Raw genomic sequence first — 18,617 nt, forward strand, 5'->3', positions numbered from 1 at the left:
TGCTGTTGGTTTCTAATGATATTTTTGAATTTGTTGTGTTTTTTTACATTTGCATTAAGTATTTAGTATGTAAAAGTTAAAATAAATAAAAATGAGAAATGCCTAAAACTAAAAAAAAAGTTTTAAAATATTTTATTTCAGTTAACAATGTTTTTAACGGTTTTTAATGGTCTTAGTTTTAAACACACAAAAAGCTAAATTTGTCTTACACATGTAAAACACAGAACGTTCGGTTCTCTTTTTAATAACCTATAAAGAACGTTCCCTGAACGTTCCTTGCAGGTTATATTTTGGTTTAATTTTTATAACCTACAGAGAACATTTTCTGCAGATTATCTTTAGGTTTCGTTTTTATAACCTACAGAAAACGTCCCCAGAAAGTTCCCTGCAGGGATTTTGTTTTAGATTTAATTTTATAACTTAAAAAGAACCTTACCAGAACGTTCCCTGCAGTTTATTTTTAGTTTTTTTTTTAACCTACAGAAAACGTTCCCTGCAGGTTTTTTTCTTTTTTTCTTTTAGATTTAATTTTATAACTTAAAAAGAACCTTCCCAGACCGTTCCCTGCAGGTTATTTTGAAGTGTTATTTTTATAACCTATCACTGTAAAAAATTTCACCAGTTTCAACTTAAAAACATAAGTTTAGCAGCTGTCTTAAGATTTTAAGTTAAATCAACTTGTCATTTAAACTCACAAGTTAAATCAACTCATTTTTATTGTAATAAGTTAAAATGACTTGTAGTTTTAAGTAGGGCTGTCAAATGATTAATCACGATTAATCACACCTGAAATAAAAGTTTATGTTTACATAATAAATGTGTGTTTACGGTGTATATTTATTATACACACACACATACATGTATAGATGTAAAAAAATATTTATATGTATGAATAGTTATACTTATTTTTAATTTAGACTATATATAAAATTATAAATATTTTCTATATAAATCTAAAACATTTTCTTGAATGTATGTGTGTGTATTTATATAAATATACAAAGTAAACACACATTTAGTATGTAAACATAAACTTTTATTTTATTTTCAATCGTGATAAATCATTTGACAGCCCTAGTTTTAAGCTGATTTAACTTAAAAACTTAAGGCAGCTGCTGAATTTAGGATTTTAAGTTGAATCTGGTGAAAACTCAGTGTAGAGAGAATGTTCCCACCAGAACATTCCCTGCAGGTTATTTTTAGTAGTCATAACCATGTAAACTAATTAAAACATAGCAGATGATTCAGATATGTATGTATGTATGTATATATATATATATATATATATATATATATATATATATATATACTATTTTTGCAGAATTTTATGTCCGAAATAAGCTTTTAATAAAGTGTAGACATCAAAGTGGTCAAATCGCATTATAATGATAATATAATTCCAATTTTGTAGCTAAAGATAAACCAGATTTAAGCATAGTCTCAAAATCACATCATAAACACTGGGTTTATTTACGTTACTGCTAACCAACAGGGAACGTTCTGGGAACCGAAAACTAACGTTCTCAAAACGTTCTGGGAACCAAAAATTGTTAGCTGGGTAATTCCTTTGATTTTGGGATCAAACAATTCAGACAAAGTTAAGTCTTTTGATTAACCTCACGCTTTTGCCCAAGTATAAAGTGCTGGATAAGTCACAGAACTACCCATCTGCACTAGTCCTGGATGACTGGGAATGAATCCAGCTGTGATTGGCAGTAGATGTGCTGTTGAAAGGCGCATTGTTGAGACATTACTGAGACCTGCGACAAAACAACCGGGCAGAAGGTGAAAGAATGACGGAAGAGAAACTCTACACCTCTTCCGCTTTTAAACAATAGACCACACCTCCACCTCGCTCTCTCTGTCTGTCTCTCTCTCTCTCTCTCTCTCTTTCTCCACAGTCGTGTGTGACCATAAAAGGCAAAAAACAGCGAGAGACGCTGATCAAGCGCCGCTGCAGAATTCCTGCGCTCTCGTTTCTTTCACACTCCGTCACTTTTCCCTTGCTCACGTTTAATGACTTTTTCTCAGGCTCTTTGACTGTAAAGCAGAAAAAAGTGCTTATTTGAGTTGTTCTCGCTAGGCTACATACCTCAGATGCTAATGATAACGCTCTGTGTATTTGTTTAGCTGTAGTTTGTGGGAGATGGTTGTCCCCAGATGTTTGTTTGAAGCTAACCGACATAGCCTACAAGACTCGAGCTGGTCGCCTTTGATAGTTGCTCTTGTAGTACACTTGTAGTTTCAAATCTGGCTGACTAGTCTTAAAGTGTGCACACTAGTGAGAAAACAGCAATGAACAATAGCCAATCAGTGACAGTTTATTTTTGTAGACCTAGATGTTAGCATTAAAAAGAACGATGTGAGTTTATGATTCTTACACATTTTGTTTATCATAATAATCTTCTTAAACTTTTTTTTTATTTAAATACAGTCGGCATAAATAAAATGCTAAATGTAGCTATAAATGAACTATACAACGATTGCATGACTTCAGTGCTATTATTAAACTTGCGACAACAAGTCTTATTTAAAAACATTTCCCATGAAAGTTTTTGTTAGGATAATTTTCAAGAGTGCCATTATAAACACAATGAGGCTGTGAAAGCAACTAGCAGAGCAGTATCGCATTACAAGTAACGCAAGTTAAGTAATCAGATTACTTTTTCAAGTAACTTGTAAAGTAAGGCATTGCTTTTACACTATTTTTTTTCAAATAAGCAACTCAAGTTACTTTGTTTTGCCATTTATTCAGAAATTGGGAGATGTGAAGAAACATGTCAAAAAGTTAGTAATGGATTACATTTCATTAAAAGTAACAAATCTACACAATTAGTTACCTTTTATATAGAGTAACACAATATTGTAATGCATTACTTTTAAAAAGTAACTTTATCCAACACTGCTAGAGTAAATTAGTTTATAAGATTTTGTGCCACATTTAGACATTTAAACATTTATTTAGACACCTGTTTGGCATTTAAAGGCAAGTAAAAGCTTTAATATAAAAACATATCTGGTGAAAGTGTAAATATCTTGTGCTACTGTTAACCACAGACTCTATTTTAGGCATCTAACCAAAAACCCTTTGAAAAAAATGGAAAGTGGACTTTGCAGAAGTGTGAAAACGCAACTAGTTTCCAGGTTTTGGCCTACAAAAACATATAATCCTTGCAGCGCTCTGTTGTGAGAAAGTCCAAAAGTATTTATTAGTTATTACAAATTATTTTTAAAAATATTTATTTTTAAATATTTAATATTTTAAAAGGATTTTTTATATATACATATAGTCATGCAAATATGTCCAATTTATTAAAATGCATGTGACCCTGCACAAAACCAATAGCAATAGCCAACAATACATTGTATGGGTCAAAATTATTGATTTTTCTTTTATGCCGAATATCATTAGGATATTAAGTAAAGATCATGATCCATGAAGATATTTTGTAAATTTTCACCGTAAATATATCAAAACTTCATTTTTGATTATTTATACGCATTGTTAGGTACTTCATTTGGACAACTTTAAAGGCGATTTTTCAATGTTTAAATTTTGTTGCACCCTCAGATTACAGATTTTCTAAATAGTTGTATCTCGGCCAAATATTGTCCTATCCTAACAAACAAGGGTCACAAACGTCAATGGAAAGCTCATTTATTTAGCTTTCAGATTATGTATAAATCTCAATTTCAAAAAATGTACCCTTATGACTATAGCTTTGTGATCCAGGGTCACAAATAATTATTTAACTTTTTATTTTTCCATTTATTATTACCTTTCCCATGTGCAAATTGATGTAAAATGAAAGACCTTTCCTTTCTCCATATAATTTGATGACAAAGCATCAATACCAATGATCTACAAATTAAAGTATTTTTCATCAATTTTATAGGGTTTGGCCTGATTATTAATATAACAAAATAAAACAGGAGTATAAATCATTATTATATGGTTATGTAAAAGCTAATAGCTCTGTGACTAAGCCTGAATGTCTGAAACCCTAAGTACCACTAATCCGATGGTGTTTACAGTAAATATCTATATTTGCATAAGCATTGTTTGTCATTTAAACAGTCTTTGAATCTGATACTCGCTCGGCCACACACAGATGGTTTTCTTCTAACAGCCTGTAATGTGTCACAGAGGGTATTTCTAATGTGAGAAGGGCAAATTTCACAAGAAAAAGGAACTTCTGGAGAACATTCCCGAAGCGAGTGAGTCAACATGCGTCTTATCGCGCTTCCTGCGCGCTCATTGGAGGAAGGCGGGAAGGGAGGACGGGATGCATCGGCCTTTTCTTGCTGTTTTGTTGATGCTGATGTTTTTAATTATTTCGAGGTTTTGTTTGGAGCCATTTAAGGACAAACACACACAAGCGCGAGCGCCAGAAGATCACCCATGAGAAAGAATCATGCATGGGAAACAACGCGGTGAAGAATTTTTTGGCATATATCACTTATTTATGGTGGTTTAAACTCACAAACAAGTTTTTGAACACACTGTAATGTAATGTAAGGTGAGGTCGCTGCTGTGCCGGCACTCACAGAGAAAGTCTGTTTGTGTGCCATAATACGGGAACACACCCAGCGGCCGGGACACACCCAAACCGGGCGGCACACACACAACTGCAGGAGCCGAGAGCGGGTCAATCCTACAAGAGGAGGAGGAGAAGCGAGGTCAGAAGTGACCTTATTTGGTAATCTGTCTCTCTCTCCCTCTGTCTGTCTCACTGCATCTGGCATCGCTCAGGCAGAGACCTTTGACTTTGCGTTTGAAATTCCTGTAGTTGCCCAATCAGCACTGAGTGTACGGCCCGAGAGCGATGTATTGATTTTTCCGACACATCGTCGAGCGCGTTCCCGAGCAGAGAGTTCACGGACTGCAGGCTTCCACAAACATTCCTCACACGCTGATAAAATACTCCCTGGCTGGTCTTTCCGTCGTTTTCCCTGGATCATCGTTCCGCATTCCTCGGATACTTCAGTCGAGCGTGCAGCCTGGAGACTCTCCAGCCTCCCGCATGCGATCATTCATGCGTGCGCGCGTTCACACGTGTTTGATCGGTGCTGCGCGCTCATAGTTCACAGTCACAAATCAGTGACCGATTATAACACACATTCGCATTTACATTTCTATGTATTATTATATAATCCAAAAGTCATATGGGAAATAACCAATTAGTTAGCCTAATATTCAGTTTGAATTGTATACATAAGTAATACAAAATAAATAATGTGACAACAATGTGAAGATGTTATATTACAGAGCAGACACCTGATGCATTTATTTGTGTACTTCTACAGTAAGGTGTGCAGATATCGCTCAGGTTTTGCGTGTTTGCATATTTTTATCTTGATTGTTCATGTTTGGGATGTTTTGAATGAGTGTCAATTTGTGTTTACAATTCACAGCAGGAAGCCGTTAATCCAGTTCACATATTCAGAATTTAATATAACAGTAAAATACACAAAATACTAAATGTCAATAAAACAATTTCATGCAAAAAACGATAGATAGATAGATAGATAGATAGATAGATAGATAGATAGATAGATAGATAAGGGTTGAAGATAGATAGATAGATAGATAAGGTTTGAAGATAGATAGATAGATAGATAGACAGACAGACAGACAGATAGATAGATAGATAGACAGACAGATAGATAGATAGATAGATAGATATAGATAGATAGACAGATAGATAGATAGATAGAAAGATAGATAATGAAAGACACACTAATGTTATAGACAAATAAACGTACAAGAGATAGATAGAATGAACAGTATAGACATAAACGTACACACATATGATAGATAGATGAGCGATAGATAGATAGACAGACAGACAGACAGACAGACAGACAGACAGACAGATAGATAAATAGATAATGAATAGATACAATGAAAGGTATAGATAGATAGACGTACGACAGACAGATAGACAAACAGATAGATAGATAGATAGATAGATAGATAGATAATGAAAGACACACTAATGTTATAGATAAATAAACGTACGATAGATAGAATGAACAGTATAGACAGATAAACGTATGCACATATGATAGATGAGAGATAGACAGACAGACAGACAGAATGAGCTGGAAAGCACCAACGACCATTTTATTTCTTGTTTTGACCCATTTTCTCATCAGAGGTTTTGTTAAAATTGGTTATAAAATACAAAATAACCATATTTATTTCTAAATGTTCAAAGTTGTAAATAAAACATTATTGGAGCACACTTTCCAAGAAAATGCCATTTTAGTCGTTAAATGTCCAATTTTTACTTTAATTTAATGTGTTATTTGCCATTCTTTGCAATTATTTTCAACATTTTCTAGCAATTTCTGAGTGAAAATTGATTCAAAGTAAATTCAACACCACATTTTTGTGCAACCTGAAAACACTACAACAGATAGATAGATAGATAGATAGATAGATAGAACAATATAGACAGATAAACGTCCGCACATATGATAGATAGATAGACCAATAATGAAAGACAGAATGATATAGATATATAAACATATGATAGATAGATAGACAGACAGACAGACAGACAGACAGACAGACAGACAGACAGATAGATAGATAGATAGATAGATAGATAGATAGATAGATAGATAGATAGAATCAAATAGATTGCTAAACAGACAAATAGATACAGAAGATCTGTGATTATACTAAAAACAAACTGGTAAAGTAGTAAAACAAACTATGTAAACATAAATATTTGAATGGAAATAGTAAAATAAACTTGTCATATTGTGTAATGCATGTCAACACTGGCACTCATTATTTATTAAAAGAAAGTGTTTGTGAAATTTCCTGATTCCAGACATTCCTCTATCTCTGTGTGTGTGTGTGTGTGTGTAAACACGGTCCGGCGACTTATATGGTCACAAAAGCCCAAAGTCGCGCACATACCTCAGACATTAAACACACATACGGGCCCCTGCGGCCCAACTATTTCAAGTTCACCCTGTGACGAGAACTTCACTGCTCGGGCACGCCCACACATCGCTCGTGATTGGCCGCGGCGCTTGGGAATGTAGAGCAAGCGGCCTGTGATTGGCTGAGTGGCGAGATGATGGGCGGTGACGCGCGGCGCAGACCCCGCCCCGCCGGGACCGCACCCCGAACCATTACAGCAGGACGGAGTTCAACTACCGAGTGGAAGAAGAGGGAGGGAAGAGTAAGAAAGGAGAAAAAAAGAAAAGAAAAGAAAGAACGGAGCGAACTTGTGCGCAGTTGCTGTGGATTGAAAAGGGAAGTTTAGAGCACAGCGACACGGATCCACACTGAGTCCCTGGAGTTTCTCACAAGCCGAACTCCGAGCGTCTGCATCTGATTAGCAGGTAATGTTAAACCAGCCGCACGGCACCGGTTCGATTTGTTGCGTTCACTCCGCAGGTCCATTCAGACGCGGCGAGGAGAAGCAGGAAGCGCGCACAGCGCCGCTGGGTGGGACTCACTGACGCGACCTGATTTCGCTGCACTTTCAAACTTGTGCGAGTGAAATCGCAACGCTTCATCGTTGAAACTTAGCGTGCGAACGGGGAACTGGTAACCTCTGACGCGTCAGATCGGCGAGAACGGACGCGCGGTGAGTTTCAGGAAGTGCTCGGGCTCAGGGAACACCGGCTGGCGCGGGCCTCAGCGGGGTCCGCGGCACGCGGAAATGCATTTATGTTGGAAAAAAATGTTATTAGCTCACAGTTGAATGCATTGCGAGGCGAGCATGATGTCATTTGTGCTTGTCTCCAGACGAATGTGACGTTTCGCAGGCGGTCATTACGTCATTGATCGCTGGAAACTGGGCCGAGAGGTGCGTTCATGGTTTCGCACAAAGATCCGAGTAACGTTAGCACCTGAGTAGAAACATGAACGTGGATAGAGGTAAACTTAACTTTAGTTACTGACACTTTCAAGGAGTTCTTGCAGGTCACGGTTACAAATAGGTCGAACGGTCTAGAAGTTCTACATCCGGGTTGGTGCATCTGTACACGCTTTTTTTTTTTTTATAACTGTATAACATTCAACAGAGGCTGTAATAAACCTGGATTAGTTAATATTTGAAAAGCGCGCACACGGTCGCTCATGGGAGCGCGCTGCGCGAGCTCGTGCTTCTTGTTGTGTGGCCGACGTTGGAGCTAGAGCAGTGTCAACTGACTAACGTTCAGTTGAAAAAAAAAACCCCGGTTTGTTCTGTACTTCAAATTAAGATTTTCTGTAAAACAGCTTAGTGGACGTTCAGAAATCTCAGGTGCTAACGTTTTTGTCTATTTGCACAATGACAGGAAAGTGAGCAGGATGTTAGCCGTTGAGTGATTGACAGTTAGCTGGTGTGATGACGTCTGATTTGATTGTGATTTGTTGTGGTTCAAAATCGCTCACAAACATGTGTCCAAACCACGTGACCTCTCAGATTCACACTGATATGAGTATGTACGGCAATCTTGGTCATCACTACGGAGATGTACTTGTGTCTACAGGTTTGTGTAGTTGCTAATGGTGTGCTAAGAAGCAAATACCGCTGGTGTGGATGTAGACTAACCAGTTTCACTTTCTTAGACGTCTGCAATAGACACCTGGCCTGTGTGTGTGTGTGTGTGTGTGACCTGGTTTTCCACGAGTGAGTGTGTGTCTAGGACGCTGTGACCCAGTAAAAGCACATGCTGGTCTTATTCTGCGTTTTGTTTTAGTTGTTCTCGCTCATTAATCCCAACACACTGCTTATGTTTGGCAATTTTGCAGCATTTATCCTGTGCACAGTACTGGTGAGTCCAAATCACAAAGATCAGATTTACGTAAACATGGTTGAACATAACCTCAACTTTGTGATTACTAGTTTTCTTAGAGCCCAGAGTTTCCAATTTTGAGGCGTGTTGGTGAAAAAACATGGCGGACGCAATGGATGCGACGGCTGTAGTTGGCGGTAATTTTGGCGCGGTGTATAAAACTGCTGCTTTAAAAAAAAAAAAAAAGATGTGAATAAAACTAGTTAAGTCATATGTATAAAATCTGTTAGACTGTACACTTACGATAGAATAACGTGACCAAAGTGGCTTGAACGCATCTGAAGTCGCAATTACGACTTCCCAACTCGTAGATATAAACTTCCCAACATTGAACACAAACATGCACAAATGACCTGAATTTATGTTTTCCAGCATGTGTGGTAAAAAGCAAGAGCCAGAATGAGCTGGGAAGCACCAACGACCATTTTATTTCTTGTTTTGACCCATTTTTTCATCAGACGTTTTGTTAAAATTGGTTATAAAATACAAAATAACCATATTTATTTCTAAACGTTCAAAGTTGTAAATAAAACATTATTGGAGCACACTTTCCAAGAAAATTCTTTGCAATTATTTTTGACATTTTCTAGCAATTTCCGAGTGAAAATTGATTCAAAGTAAATTCTACACCACATTTTTGTGAAACCTGAAAAGACCACAACAGTTTTAGTTAAACTGTGTACATAAAACAGTGTGAGAACAGGAATATAAAAGATAAACACCAGCAAGCAATAAACACATATTTAACACTGGATTAAATTCGAAAATAATCTCTGATATATGTATATTTATATTTATATATTGATAAAAAACAAAAACAAATAAGAAACATAATGAACACAAACATCTCTCTGAAATATCTTCTTTTGTTTTACTAAAGTCATTATGCAAAATATGTTATATATATTAATTGTTGATATATTTATACATTTAATTAAATAAGATTTTTTAAATTAAGTTTGTTTGCAACATTTAGTTAATAAAAATAGCATTATATAATACATATACAATTATAATAAATATAAAACATTGTATTAAATGTATTAAAAAAACTAAATTCATTCAATTTGTGAAAAAGATTAGTCAAATGTATTAATTGTAATGTATTTTATTGATAATAAATTAATTTTATAAAGACATTTAGTTAAAAAAATATAAAATATATATTATATTAGATATTGTTGATGTATTAAATTGTTAAATATTTACTTTACATGCTAATTTAATAAATAAATAATAAATACATTTAATAAATAAGTAATAAAAATAAATGGTTAAATATTAATAAGTAAATAAATTATAATACAGCAAATAATTTGTATTAAATGTACTAATTAATTAAATTATTCAGCATGACTCTGATACTGAATTTGTACATATTTATTTAAAATGCAAATTTATTAAATGCATAATAAATAAATGCATGTAAATTAATAAGTAAAATACATAATAAATCTAAAATATATTGTATTGCATGTACTAATTAATAAATTAAATTATTCAGCATGACTGATACTGAATTTGTAAAACAGACGAGTCAAATGGATAAATTTAAATGTATTATAATATTTTATTAATAATAAATGAATGTTATTAATGAAATACATTTTGTAAAAAAAATATTATCAAATTATATTAAATACGTATTTAAAATGATAATTTAATAAATAAATAATAAATTAAAATAAATTTTATTGAGTAAATAAATGACTTACATTTAAAAACTTTTTTTAGAAATATCAAAGATCATTTATAATTTCAAGTGTTAAAACATTTGATTTAATTATGTTTAATATACATAAGTGTGTATATGTGTGTTTTATTATTATTAATACATTAATAAATAAACACATAAATAGATGTATTTCTCTTGTGTCTTTTGCAAGGCGTTTTTCACAGTCGTTTCGTAATCTTTCAATCAATCTTTCTGCATGCATTTTCCTCAGGGACTGGCGTGTTTAATAACTACGGTTTTCCTGAGCGCAGACGTTTCTTTCAGCGGCTGTGGGATGCGCAGGGAAAATGGCCGCAGGCTTGCAGACGTTAATCCACCGGCACAATGCTGCGAGATCGACAGGTGCAGACCTGCAGCGCTTTATCCTGCTTCAGGTGCTGTTTATGCACCCAGAGCCCCTTGGCATTGTGGGTAAAGCGGGTATTGATGTGCTGCTGCATGTCCTGCCAATGAGGTCACTCAGGTGCGACGTCTGGTTATCACGCTAGTGTTGACGTGACCGTCTGATATCGTATAATGTACACCTGTGTGCCCTGGTCTCCGGCGTGAATCATCTGATTTACTCTCGTCTCATCCGGTCTGTGTTTTCAGCAGTCAGACTCAAAGTCAAAATCCCATTGTGTTCCTCTGTAGGGCTTTGTTGTTGTTGTTTTATGTGGTGACATCATTCGCAGTGCTTCATGGGATGCGGCGCTTATTACAGGGAGAGTTCAGCCTTAAATGATCGTTTTATCAGCCTCATGGCGCTTGCTTTCTTCCTCGAAACACAAAAGAAGATATTCAGAAGAATGTTGATTGTTTGTCATTAATATGTAGGATTTCAGTGTGTGTGTGTATTGTAAAAATAATAATCAATCAACACTGAAGCAAATTGACACTTTATCTATGATATGTCTAAAATCATATAAATAGACACAAATTATACAATTAGACATTCTTTGTAATCTTATTAATGAATCATTTTTAATTACCTACTGAAAAAATGCTTGTTTATTCATTCATGTATTTATTATTTAACTGAAATAAGAATTTTAAAGTAAATTATTTATTTTAAAATAATGTAATAAAATTAATTTAAATAAATTGATAAATATAATAATTAATAAAATAAGCAAAATAATTATTGAAAAATGTATCATTTTATGTATGTTTATTTATTTATTTATTTATTTTATTTTTTGTAAATTTACTAGTAATGTATAAGCAATTTATTATTATTTGCTTTAATATAAAATTTAATTATGTATGTATATAAATACATTAATTATTACACAGTAAATTAATCGACATTTATTATTAATACATTAATGAATTTGGTGGAACACAATATATTTTAAATTAATATTGTGTTAAATATGTTTACTATTACCTATGATTATTTATTATATGTATTATTATTTTTTATTTTTTTATATCAGTCTGGTTTTGCTTTTGATGATTTTATTAATCAGTTCTCATTCCTATTTATATATTTATGTTTATTTTATATTTATTTGTTCATTTATGTGTATTATTAAATATGTATTACAAAGAAGTTTTATAATAATAAATACACGAATAAATAAACAATGTAAATAAATAATTAAATATCATTAATAAATAAATTCTTAAGTCCAATTTACGTCCATATTTCAAAGAATGTTTTTTAATAATTATATGTATTATTTGTTTATTTATACGATTCTAGAAATATGAGTGATAAATTGTGATTTTGCTTCAGTGTTGATTGATTTTTATTATTTTTAATAATAATTGTTTATATTTATTATTATAAATATATGTATTCTAATTTGTATTATTATTTAATATATTTAAATAAATGAAACATTAATAAAGTAAAAGTCCATATATTTTAATGAATAACATAAGTAATAATAAATACATAAATTAACAGATATATTTCTAATGCGAAATATATTATAGGATGAGATTATTTGAAAAAAGTCTCTGTGTTTTTTGTCCTTACAATGAAAGTCAATGGGGTCCAATGTCAAAAACATCTCCTTTTATGTTTCACACAAGAAAGTAAGTCATAGACGTTTGGAATGTAAACGATAATTTCATTTTTGTCTGAAATATCCCTTTAACCTCACATTCCTGTACATTTGCACCAAATCCTTCTTTCCCTTTGGCTCAGATGAACAGGAAGTGTTTGCAGAGTGAAGCGTTTGGCATTGGGTTTCTCGCTTCTATTCCACTTCGGACGTGATTCGTCAGGAGAGTCCAAAATGTTTCCCTTCATCCTTTCTCTCCTTTTTTGGTTTGCTTTCTGTCCTGCTCACCAGCCCTTCCCACAGTGCACCTGTGCAGCAGGAGAACGCAACAATGACAGGAAGTGAGCGAATGAGAGCAAACATAAAGAGGCACGTCCTGATTGTGTTTCTCCATCCGTGTCCGTCGTTGCGTTTACCGCATGATTTGCTGCGTGACTGCGTTGTGATGCACTGCACACTCATTCCTCCTGCGGATTGGATTGGTGCCAGAGACATGATGTCACTTCCTGTTGCAGAAATAAGCTCGTCTGTCTTTGCAAGGAAAGCCCCGTTCTGGATTAGGGCTGCCAATAACGACGATTAATCTAAACGACAAATTTCCTACGGAAAACATTACCTTTTTACTTAAGAACAATTTTTTTTTTTAAATAAAATCAATTAATTGGAGATGCCTTTGATTATTATAATTTAATGGAAGCATAAAAATGGAATCCAGAAAAGAATGGAAAAGAATTTGGTAAAAATAAAACTGTAACTCAATAAATTAAACAGGCTTTTTGATTCAAAAAATGCATTTAACTATTAAAACGAGTGTGAACATAAGCCCTTAAAATGACTTCAAATACATAGGTAATAGCAATGAAGCAATAATAATTAATTCGAACAAACAATCAAAAGCAAGAATCATATGGTTTTAAAGGACAAAACTTGAAATACATAATTTATTATAAACAATACATAAAAAACAGCGTACGTTACGCTTTAAAACAAAGGCCCAATGCCCTGACGATTACTTGCGATCCAATCCTTGTTTAAAATCGACTAAACTTTTAAATCAAATGTCCACTTAATCTTTAATATTTGGTCATATCTTTACCACAGGAATGCTACAGCCACAATAATTTAATGAATATGTGGAAATCAAAACGGTTAAACTCAGAGTGACGGTTAACATAGTTAACTTTTTGAAATTTTGAAATTGCGATGAACACTTGAATGAAAAAGAGACGCAGGCTTTTCAAAAAATCAAATAGTAGATTAGAATGAACGAATCACAACAGCCTTATTCTGGATGTTTCCCGAAGCCGGATCAGGTTTTTTTTTGTGTGTTAGTTATGGTTTTCTGGTTTGGGATAGGGTCAGATCTTAAAGTATTGATATATCGATACTGATGCAAGTATCGAAAGTACTAAGGTGTGTTTTATTTACCAGTGATTTTGTTGATTTAACAAAAAGCAAGGCATACAGTGTGCATTGAATTGGACGTATAGCTAGGGCTGGGCGATATGATAATAAAATCCCCGATTTTTTCACAAAAAATACGATTTACGATTTAAATCGATTTTTTCCCCCCTACTTCTTTTAGCATGTAAAGAAACCCCAGCTTTTCCACAATATATATATATGGGCACCAGATATTTTGCAATATACACTGCAACTGCATCAGTGCTTTCCACCAGACCCCATTCTTATCATAGCAGACACAGTAAATGTTTGTAAGACAAATAAATATGAGACGGGAGGAAAATATATATTGCCATGCTTTTCTCTTGCACTTATGTCGTATACAAAAATATACAATTTTGAACACAGAAATATTAAATGATTTAAATAACTGAAACGTTCTGCCAGCAGGTGGTGGTGAGACACTGATTTAATCACTGAATCATATTCATTTGATTCGTTTGAACGGATGGTTAATTCAGGAATAAAGCAAGTGACTCTTTATGAATGGGAAATTGAATCATTTCACTAGATTAGTTTAAAAACGCACGTTCATTCATAAACGAAACACCGCTGTGTTTGAGTGGAGATGCGCAGTGGCTCAGGTGTTTCAGACCACTTTTGACGACGAAATAGAGCAAAATCAGGCAATAGTGTTATAGTCAGACAATGTAAGTCACTTAATAATAACTTCTTGTTTATTTAGCTGTTGTAATAAATCAATATCTCGTTTACAAACTCCCTTAAAAATGATTAAAAGCTGTCACTCATCTTAGTTCGCAATCTCACAAAGTTCTATTATAATAAACAAAGCTACTGCCCATTCAGTCTCTTATTTACGCTCTCTCTACACTTGAGATACATTAGTCAATGTGCAAAACACATAGAAACCTTTGAAGCTCCACTCAGCGCAAACACAAATATGCTGGTCGGGTCAGTCACACATGGTGCTCCTAAATGTTTTTTCATAGTCGCACGTAGTAGTTTCTTTTTGCCCTTGAACGGCGGGTCGCACCATTGAGAAATTAGGTCGCACTCTAGAGCCTTGATATGCAAATAATTCGCCATTGTCTTCAATCATCTCTCTACTCTGTTTATGTGGTAAGTGAAATTGTATGTACTATAATGTAACAGGCTAACTTGCTAGCAAGCAGCTAATCATGTCCCCTTAGTGACTCGCGTTACTTTACCAGAACGCTTTGTTTTCCGTTCTGAATACATATATATATATATTTTTTAATTAAAAAAATCGCGATACCTCGATTTAATAAATTAAATCGTCTTAAAACGCAAATTCGAATTAATCGAAAAAATCGAAAGAATCGCCCAGCCCTACGTATAACCTATGTTAGGGAATAACTGTGCACGATATAACAATTTTTTTACTCATCTAAATGCATGCAAATGTTGCAAGACAGAAACAATCAATCACAGAGAGCATTCACTCCCTTCAGACAGTGCGTTCAAACAGGGCTGCGTTTCCCAAAAGTATCATAAGCGCTGATGCTTTTGGGAACGGCAGCCCAGAACAACGCTTATCAGAGGACAGAAAATGAAAACATGTTTGAGCTATTTCACAATAAACAAACTGAAATTGTAGCCTACGTAATTTGTGACCCTGGACCACAAAACCAGTCTTAAGTCGCTGGGGTATATTTGTAGCAATAGCCAAAAATACATAGTATGGGTCAAAGTTATTGATTTTTCTTTTATGTCAAAAATCATTAGGAAATTAAGTAAAATTCATGTTCCATGAAGATTTTTTGTAAAATTCCTACTGTAAATATATCAAAATGCAATTTTTGATTAGTAATATGCATTGTTAAGAACTTAATTTGGACAACTTTAAAGGTGATTTTCTCAGTATTTTTTATTTTTTTGCACCCTCAGATTCCAGATTTTCAAATAGATGTATCTCGGCCAAATATTGTCCTATCCTATACCATACACCAATAGAAAGCTTATTTATTGCGATTTCATATGATGTATACATCTCAGTTTTGTAAAATTTAACCTTATGACTGGTTTTGTGGTCCAGGGTCACATTTGTGCAATTACATTTCTTTAAATTAACACTTAAAGTTCATTGATCATGTTTTGTAGTAATGATAATATAAATTAAACACTGTCAGAATGAAAATGTTGTATTTTATGTGTGCAACAGCCTGTCACTGGCAGCCCCCTATGAAACTAAGTATTTTCAACTATAGGTTTTGTAGTTACCACTACAGTAAACATATTTTAACCTCGTGAAAAAAAGGCATATTAAACGTTAAAATGCATTTCAAATATAAAGTTAAGGGTATACTTACATATTTTACTCTTATTAATTTAATAAATGTAATAATTTCAAAGTTTAGTTTAGAAGTATCTGTATCAGTATCGGTATCGATGATACTGGCCTTAAAAGTATCGGTTTCGTATCGAAAACAAAATAAGTGGTATCACCCTTCCCTAGTTTGGGACACTTTTGCTTGTGGTTCAGGGCGGGAAGGTATGGGTCAGCGTCCGTTTATGGCTGGACTTTGAGCTTTGATTCGATTGGGTGTGGCGTCGTCAAACGCAGATAATCGGAGTGAGATCAGAAGCGAGACTAGTGGACTGCCGTTTACAGATAAAAACGCTCATAAATATTTACTCCCAGCAGTCAGAGATGAGCTGATATTATATCGCTGAAATCTGCTGCAAGGATAAAGCGCTTTCAGATGATCTACAGAGTGCTGGATGTAAGGTTATTACTGCTAAATAAACCTGAATGTGTGACCAGAAATGCTATTTATCACAAAAAAAGCAAAACATTTTTTTTTTGTATAAAGAATAAATAAATAAATACATTAGTCTTAATTATTTAGCATAGCATAATATTTTATGTAATAGGAAATAGATAAATTAGTCATTTTAAATTTTTTAATTACCCAATGTATTATTTAAATCAATAATAAATTAATGTACTTGTAGTATTCATACATTGTACATATAAAATATTAATTGTTTCTAATAATCTGTATTTTTATATGTCGATATAATATTTATTCATAATAAAATATTGTATTGTACATTTTATTTGTTCATTAAAATGACTAAATTAATTGCATTTTTCTATATGAACAAGAAACTAATGTTGATGTTTATTAATGTAAATTATTATTAGTGTGCATCTAAAATATTTATTTGTTTAGTGATTAGTATAATAGTGAAATATTTAATATAATGACATGTTATTATTAAGTAATGTTTTAATAATCTGTGTATTTTTTGCATGTAGATGTGATTTTCTTCATTTATAAATGAATAATGTATTTGTATATTTATATTAATAAGAAACTAATGTAAATGTTTAATGTAAATGCTTATTTCATATGCAGATTAATATGTATTTATTATATCAAAATAATGCATTTATGTTTGTAAGATGTGTGATATATTTGTTTTATTATTAAGTAAATAAATATTATCAAGATATATTAACATATTTTGTTACAAAAATATAAAAAATATAATTAATTACATAATTTTATAATCTATATTTTTATATGTAGATGTAATACTTATGCATAATAAAATGTTTTATTGTACATTATTGTAAATTTATAAATTACTAAATTAATTGTATTTTGTGTGTTATTTCTTAATATTACGTAAGATATGTATTATATTTGTTTTATTATGAAATATTATCAGTGATATGTATTTTCTTTTAAGTTAAATATTTTATTGTTAATTACATATTTTAATAAAGTATATTTGTTAGTTTTACATATATTTCATTTTATTCAGTTATTAATTATAATTGGCTAAATAAATTCTATATAAAATATAATACATAAAAGTATTTTGCATAACAGTAAATATAAATATATAGTGTTATATAAAAAATGCAATGTTTTTAATATTATGTAAGACATAATATATATTTGTTTTAATATTAAATATCAACGGATAATAATGTATTTTATTTTAAATTTAAATTATAATTAATTTCTTAAATATATATTATTGCGTTAAATCTATTATGTAATAAATAAGAAATTATTTAACCTAATAATGTATTATAATAATATTATTAATATTATTTATAGAAGTATCATACATCAGTGTTTGTATGTGCTCTTTGCTGATCATTTGACTTTCTCAGAAGAGCAGGAATTGAGTGTCCGGCTCTTAAATGGCGAATACTTTTCCTTCTTTGTCATTTCCTTTATTTGTTTACATCTCTTTCCATTTTACAGCAGCCTCTTCTCACAAGCCTTTAGGTTCGGGATGCGAATCTTACCGTTTGACTGCGCCTCATTCGTGAATCACAGTCAAAACAAATGTCTATTTAATTAGCCCTTCTTACATAAATCATCAAATTCACACAGAGTTCAGCATTTTGGGCATCAATGGATTTATAAACCAATTACACAGAAATTAATTCTGGTTGTGATTCATGAATGAAATCCAGTTGGTAAATCTGAGGATAAATCAAATTAATTATTGGAGACGGTTTCAGTTATAAAACAGGTACAAAAAAGCAGTTTGTGACCCACTCACATTTATGACACTCTCATCGCTCATAAATCCATAACTCTGTCATATATACACCACAAGACCAACCTGTTACGGTTATAATCATAAAAAAAAACAAAGCCAGACTG

At 32.7% G+C, this 18,617-nt stretch overlaps 1 protein-coding gene across 1 annotated transcript in view; it reads left to right on the top strand.

Annotated features, from left to right (window-relative positions):
- The first annotated feature begins 7,135 nt into the window (after positions 1–7,135).
- Positions 7,136–18,617, top strand: part of LOC141290366 (myosin-9) — a 29,080-nt gene continuing 17,598 nt past the window's right edge. The window contains exon 1 of the mRNA XM_073822537.1: positions 7,136–7,365. The gene's annotated coding sequence lies outside the window, so the exon portion shown is untranslated. The remainder of the gene's footprint in view (positions 7,366–18,617) is intronic.

This window comes from Garra rufa, chromosome 1, assembly GCF_049309525.1.
Source record: "Garra rufa chromosome 1, GarRuf1.0, whole genome shotgun sequence".
In the NCBI taxonomy this organism is placed as follows: Eukaryota; Metazoa; Chordata; class Actinopteri; order Cypriniformes; family Cyprinidae; genus Garra; species Garra rufa.